We start from the raw sequence: 7,759 nt of genomic DNA, 5'->3' as shown, positions 1-7,759 counted from the left end.
TTGGCTAGGGGCCGTGTTGGATTTGGATGGGCCTGAGGCCGTAGTTAGTATGTTTGAGCTCTAGTTTTGTATAAAATATCTAATTGGTTCAGCATAGACTTAATGAACATATGCTTGGAACATGATGATCATTTATACCGCATAGGTAACTACTTTCATGTTGTGGTCTAGTAAAGTATGAAAAATCAAACTCTTACAGCATAGACTTAATTGAACCTATGCTTGGGACATGTTGGTCATTCATACTGGCTAGGAAAAACTTTTAAGATTTTACAGGAATGAGAAAAGGATTTTGATTTTGAGGAATTAATCAAGTTCTCTTTAAAAAGGATTTTTTGGATTCTTGAATCTGAACCTTGGTATTTGAGAAGATACATAAGACGAGCAGTGATCACTGTACTTTAAAAATAGTTTTATTTTACGTATCTTATTATGGCAATTTTGTAACCCTATACTGAGAACCAGTGAGGACGATATTCTCACTCCTCTACAGGTTTTTCTTTTTCAGGATATGGATGACGAAGTTTCAGAAGAGTTATTTCATTTTCCGTTTATTCGATATTTTTGTATTACCTTAGTTATTATTTTCTCTCGCCTTTATCTTTTCCAATTTTGTAAGAAGGATATGAATTTGTGATATATATGTTTGTAAGTTATTGTTATATATATATATATATATATATATATATATATATATTAAAGTATTGTATCTGGTCTGTATGTATATATATGTATATGTTTTCAACGAAATAGTGAAAATGAAAGGTTATGCGATTTTAAGTTTTAAACAGGCTCCTATTTTAGTATTAAATATGTTTAGAGTAGTCGTAATATCCAAATCTATCAGAGTGGCGGAGCCGGAAGCGTGAAGCTCTGATAGTAAAGGTGTTACACTAAATGCCAGAAGAGTGAGGTCCTTGGTTTGGCGCTAAACGTCGGAAGAGTGGCGTTTAGCTCCACAGCTCCAGAGAGTATGATGAGAGGACTATTGTCGATCTAGAATTTCTCAAAATTGAATATGTTCGTTGCAAGTATAGCCCAGACCAACAAACAACCCTCTCAAACAAAGTTTAATTTTCAAATCAAATATAAACTGAGAGTAATTAAACCTCGGGTTGTTCTCCCAAGGATGCAATTGGATGTGTTTCTCTTTTTGGTTGTGGGGATATAAAGGGGTTTTGAATTAAAGAACGAGAGATTAAAGAAACTAAGAAATCAAAGAACTAAGAGATGAGCGAAATCGGAGTTAATTCAATTAAAGGGGAAATAAGATCAAAACTTAATGAAAATGCTATAAATGCAATAAAAGGGCCTTGACTTGGGAATGAGGATCGAAGGAATCCTATCATCGCCATAACCACAACTATGGTAATTATGATGAGTCGATCTCGCCTAGTCAACCCCAACCATTGAGGAGTAAGTCAAGCAAGCATAATTGACCTTAATCCATAAGTCCTAGCTAACTTACCAAACTAGTTGATAAAAAGCTAGCGTCAATGGAAACAAGAGTCAACTAACTCCCTAAGAATTATCACTAAATGTCAGACATTATGACTCTAGTATCCTGGGAACTCAAACCACAAGTCAAGGTGTGAAAATCTACTCAAACTCTAAGGTTGGCATTTTCACAAGCACCTTGTGTGCATAAAACCAAAACATGGAAAATTGCTAGGAAAATTAGAAAGCTATAACCAACTATGCACAAAATCAATAATAAACATTCAAACAAACATAAAGAACGCATGAAACATTAAATTCATCAATCAAAACTTCAAGAAAATCAAAATTGCAATTATAAACAAGTAACTTGAACCAAAGCAAATGAAAGTAAATGTGCTATAATTGAAGAGGAAATTGAGAGTACTTACAATTAAAGAAGCAAAATCCAAAATCAAAGCTTCTATAAAATGCTACAATGGAGATGGAAATTAAACCCTAATAGAGAATTTTCTACTCTACTCCTACTCCTACTCCTAATGTATTTTCTACCTAATCTAATCTAATGAAAGTGTCCTTTTCATATGTGTTGAATTCCCTTTATATAGCACTCCAAAATTAGCATCCAAGTATCCCAAAATGGCTAGGAGGCCTCAAAAATCGTAAGGCACGCACTTCATTAATGGAATCACGTGCAGGGACCTGTGCGGACGCACAGACGTGTGCGTCCGCCCACTTGGCTGAATGTTGACCTGTGCGTATGCACAGATGGTTGTGAGCACGCACACATCAAAATTCTTTCTTGTGCATACGCACGCTTACTTGTGCGCACGCACACTTCGCTGTGTGTGCTTTTCCTTGCTTTCTTCATGTTTTCTCCCTTGTACATGCTTTCTTCCACTTTTGGCTATCCATTCTTACCTAATTGACCTGAAATCACTCACAAAATATATCACGGCATCGAATGGCATAATAGTGGGATTAAATTACTCAACTTAGGCACAAAATTGCATGTTTTCACATTTATAGTCAAATTGGGGACAAAACACAAAAGTATGCTATTTTGGTGCTTAAGTGTGAGTTCATGTGCTAGAATCCATCCAAATTGAGTGAAAATATACCATCAAATATGGACTCATCAGATTACCACTCTTGCTTTCCTCCTTCTCACTTCTTGCCAAATCTTCATTCAATGCTACCTGAAATCATTAAAAGACCACAACAACTTAAAGTAGCATCGATTAAGATATAAATCACCTAATTCCTCTAAAAAAAATCAATGAATCATCATAAGAATAATGAAGAAAAGATACTTATGATGCTCTTACATCAAAAGGAACTCCTCCAAACCTAAAAAACTTTCATGTCTTTGGATTTAAATGCTTTGTTTTGAATACAAAATACAATGTTGAAAATTTTGATCCAAAGTCATATGAATGTACTTTTTTAAGATATTCAACCTCTAATAAGGCTTATAGAGTATATCTCAAAGAATCTAGTACCATTGAAGAGACCAAGCATGTTACTTTCTGCAATTTTAATTCTGCCCCAAGTATTGTAGAAGATGTTGATGCAGGTAACTTAGCTGAGAATAACCAAAACGAAGCACAAGTTCAAGATAAAATAGAATTTAAGCAAGTTGTACCGGATTTATATAATGCAGATTATTCTGCAGGAGAAAAACTAGTATTATCTCTCACTTCTGCAAAAAATTCTAAAAAGATAGTGATGAGCGGATAATTTATACGCTTTTTGGCATTGTTTTTACATAGTTTTTAGTATGTTTTAGTTACTTTTTATTATATTTTTATTAGTTTTTATACAAAATTCACATTTCTAGACTTTACTATGAGTTTGTGTTTTTTTTCTGTAATTTCAGGTATTTTTTGGCTGAAGTTGAGGGACTTGAGCAAAAATCTGATTCAGAGGCTGAGAAAGGACTGCAAATGCTATTGGATTCTGACCTCCCTACACTCAAACGCATTTTTCTGGAGCTACAAAAGTCCAATTGTCGCATTCTCAATTGGGCTGGAAGGCTAACATCTTGGGCTTTCCAGAAATATTTAATAGTCTATACTTTTTCCAAGATTTGATAGCCCAAACTGGCATTAAAACGCCTACTAAAGGCCATTTTATGGCATAAAACGCCGGAACTGGCACCAGAACGGGAGTTAAACGCCCAAAGTGGCATCCAAGCTGGTGTTTAACTCTAGAAAAAGACTATGCACGTGTAAAGTTCAATGCTCAGCCCAAGTACACACCAAGTGGGCCCCGAAGGTGAATTTTTGCACTATCTGTACTTAGTTACTTATTTTCTATAATCCTTAGTAACTAGTTTAGTATAAATAGCACTTTTGACTATTGTATTTCATCCTTCTTTCAGACTTTTATGTGATTTTTCACATTTGGGGTTCTCTTATGTATTTTCCAATGGTGGAGTTTCTACACCTCATAGATTAAGGTGAGGAGCTCTATTATTCTTCATGAATTAATGCAAGTACTATTGTTTCTCTTTCACTTCATGCTTACTTCTTCTCCAAGATATACTCTCGTACTTAATTCAGTTAAGTCAGAATGAAGGGGTGACCCGTGACAATCACCCGCTATCTTCGTTACTCGCTTAGCCAAGATCTGCGTGCCTGACAGCCACAAGCGGTCTACATGATGATCAACGTAGTCATTGGACGACAGCCGGAGTATAGTCTCTTGGGTCTTTGATCCACGTATTTGACTTGCCTTTCCTGACAACAGAGCATTCGAATCCGTGAGATTAAAACCTTTGTGGTATAGGCTAGAACCAATTGGCAACATTCTTGAGATCTGGAAAGGCTAAATCTTGTCTGTGGTATTCTGAGTAGGATCTGGGACGGGATGACAGTGTTGAGCTTCAAACTCACGAATGTTGGGCGCAGTGGCAGTGTGCAAAAGGATAGAGAGATCCTATTCCGACACAAGTGAGAACCTGCAGATGATTAGCCGTGCGGCAGCTGTGTCTGGTATTTTTCATCCGAGACGAGAAATTCGACAGTTGATTAGCCGTACAGAAACCGTAGCTGGACCATTTTCACTGAGAGGATGGATGGTAGCCATTGACAAGGGTGATCCACCAACATACAGCTTGCCATAGAAGGGAGCACACATGATTGATGAAGACAATAGGAAAGCAGAGGTTCAGAAGCAACAAAGCATCTCCAAACGCTTATCTGAAATTCTCACCAATGAATTACAGAAGTACCTTTATTTTAATTTACGTTTTATTTATCTTTCAATTATCAAAACTCATAACCAATTGAATCTGCCTGACTAAGATTTATAGGATGACCATAGCTTGATTTAAGCCGGCAAACTCCGTGGGATCGACCCTTACTCGTGTAAGGTTTTATTACTTGGACGACCTAGTGCATTTGCTGGTTAGTTGTACCGGAGTTGTGAAAAGTGTGAATCACAATTCTGTGCACCAAGTTTTTGGCACCGTTGCCGGAGATTGTTCGAGTTTGGACAACTGACGGTTCATCTTGTTACTTAGATTAGGTAACCTTCTTTCTTGTTTCAACCTTTATTTTCTTTTCAAAAAGTTTTTCAAAAAAAATTAATAAAATCATAAAACAAAAAAATTGTGTTTCTTTTTTGAGTCTAGTGTCAAATTTTAAGTTTGGTGTCAACTGCATGTTTTTAGTTTTTCTTATATTTTCAAAAATTCATGCATTGTGTTCTTCTTTGATCTTCAAGTTGTTCTTGATGATTTTCCTTGTTTGATCTTTAATTTTTCTTGTTTTGTGTCTTTTCTTATTTTTCTGGTGCATTTTCGAATTGTTAGTGTCCCTAGTACAAAAGTTCTTAAGTTTGGTGTCTTGCATGTCTTTCTTTTTTAAAAAAATTTTCAAAAATATATTCTTGATGTTCATCATGATCTTCAAAGTGTTCTTGGTATTCATCTTGATATTCAAAGTGTTCTTGCATGCATTCTTTGTTTTGATCTTAAATTTTTATGTTTTGTTTCATTTTGTTGTTTTTCTCTCTCCTCATTAAAAATTCAAAAGTAAAAAAAAAATCTTTTCCTTATTCTTCTCATAATTTTCGAAATTTTGAGTTGACTTGGTCAAAAATTTTTAAAATTTAGTTGTTTCTTGTTAGTCAAGTCAAAAAGATTTTTTTCAAAATCTTTGTCATTTTTCTTTTAATATTTTCGAAAATTTTAAAACTAATTTTTCAAAATCTTTTTCTTAATTTTATGTTATATTTTCGAAAGTCCTTGTTAACAATTAATGTTTTGATTCAAAAATTTCAAGTTTGTTACTTTCTTGTTAAGAAAGGTTCAATCTTTAAAATTCTAGAATCATATCTTTTAGTTTCTTGTTAGTTAAGTCATCAATTTTAATTTTAAAAATCAAATTTTTTTAATTTCTTTTCAATTCCTTTTCAAAATAAATTCCAATCATGTCTTTTTAAAATTTTAATTTCAAAATCTTTTTTTAACTTCTTATCTTTTCAAAATTATTTTCAAATCTTTTTCAACTAATTACTATTTCTTATCTTTTTCAAAACCATCTAACCACTTTTCCACTTCCAATTTTCGAAAATCACCCACCACTTTTTCAAAATTCTTTTTAATTAACTAATTGTTTTAAATTCTAATTTTATTTTATTTCTCTTAATATTTTCGAAACTAACTTAATTAATTAAATAAAAATAAAAATATTTTGCTTTTCCCTCTTTTAAAATTTGAACACTCTCTCTCTCATCTCTTTCAATTTATTTTATTTAATCACTAACACTTCTCTTCTACTCATAATTCGAATCCCTATCTCTTCTCTCTGTTCGAATTACTCATCTCCTCTCTCTTCTCCTTCTTCTATTCTTTTATTCTTATACTCACATAAAGGAATCTCTATACTGTGACATAGAGGATTCCACTACTCCCTTTGTTCTCTTCTTTTTCATATGAGTAGAAACAAGGATAAGGACGTTCTTGTTGAAACTGATCCTGAACCTGAAAGGACTCTGAAGAGGAAGCTAAGAGAAGCTAAAGCACAACACTTCGGAGAGTACCTTACAGAAAATCTCGATAAAGAAGTAGACATGTCAGCCGAACCCAACAACAATGCTAGAGATGCGAGGAAGATGCTTGGTGACTATACTACACCAACTTCCAACTTCTATGGAAGAAGTATCTCAATTCCTGCCATTAGAGCAAACAACTTTAAGCTTAAGCCTCAATTAGTTTCTCTAATGCAGCAGAATTGCAAGTTTCATGGACTTCCATTGGAAGATCCTCATCAGTTCTTAGCTGAATTCTTGCAGATCTGTGATACTGTTAAGACCAATGGAGTTGATCCCGAGGTCTACAGACTTATGCTTTTCCCCTTTGCTGTAAGAGACAGAGCTATGATATTATTGGACTCACAAGCTAGAGAAAGCCTAAACTCTTGGGATAAGTTGGTCACTGCTTTCTTGGCCAAATTCTTTTCACCTCAAAGGATGAGCAAGCTTAGAGTGGAAGTCCAAACCTTTAGACAGAAGGAAGGTGAATCCCTCTATGAAGCTTGGGAAAGATACAAGCAATTGATCAGAAGATGTCCTTCTGACATGCTTCCAGAATGGAGCATCTTATGTATATTCTATGATGGTCTATCTGAATTGTCCAAGATGTCATTGGACCACTCTGCTGGTGGATCTCTTCATCTGAAGAAAACCCCTATAGAAGCCTAGGAATTCATTGAGATAGTTGCAAATAACCAGTCCATGTACACTTCTGAAAGAAATCCTATGAATAATGGGATGACTCAGAAGAAAGGAGTTCTTGAGATTAATACTCTGAATGCCATATTGGCTCAGAACAAAATATTAACTCAGCAAGTCAATATGATTTCTCAGAATCTGACTGGATTGCAAGCTGCATCCGACAATACTAACGAAGCCTCCTCTGAAGGAGAAGCTTATGATCCTGATAATCCTACAATGGAATAGGTGAATTACATGGGAGAATCCTATGGAAACACCTATAATCCTTCATGGAGAAATCATCCAGATTTCTCATGGAAGGATCAACAGAAGCCTCAACAAGGCTTCAAAAATAATAATGGTGGGAGAAATAGGTTTGGCAATAGCAAGCCTTTTCCATCATCTTCTCAACAACAGACAGAGAATTCTGAGCAAAGCCTCTCTGGCTTAGCAACCATAGTCTCTGATCTATCTAAGACCACTCTCAGTTTCATGACTGAAACAAGGTCCTCCAGCAGAAATTTGGAGACACAAGTGGATCAGCTAAGTAAAAGAGTTACTGAAATACCTCATAGTACTCTCCCAAGTAATAAAGAAGAGA

At 34.9% G+C, this 7,759-nt stretch overlaps 1 non-coding gene across 1 annotated transcript; it reads right to left on the bottom strand.

The window, feature by feature from the left end:
- Window positions 1-6,921: 6,921 nt before the first annotated feature.
- On the bottom strand, window positions 6,922-7,029 carry LOC112704355 (small nucleolar RNA R71). The gene has a single exon (XR_003154983.1). It is a non-coding gene; the product is annotated as a small nucleolar RNA R71 (small nucleolar RNA).
- Window positions 7,030-7,759: the final 730 nt, after the last annotated feature.

This window comes from Arachis hypogaea, chromosome 7 (genome assembly GCF_003086295.3).
Source record: "Arachis hypogaea cultivar Tifrunner chromosome 7, arahy.Tifrunner.gnm2.J5K5, whole genome shotgun sequence".
Classification (NCBI taxonomy): Eukaryota; Viridiplantae; Streptophyta; class Magnoliopsida; order Fabales; family Fabaceae; genus Arachis; species Arachis hypogaea.
Note: the sequence above shows the minus strand (reverse complement) of the source record. Positions and strands in the feature narration are given on the sequence as shown.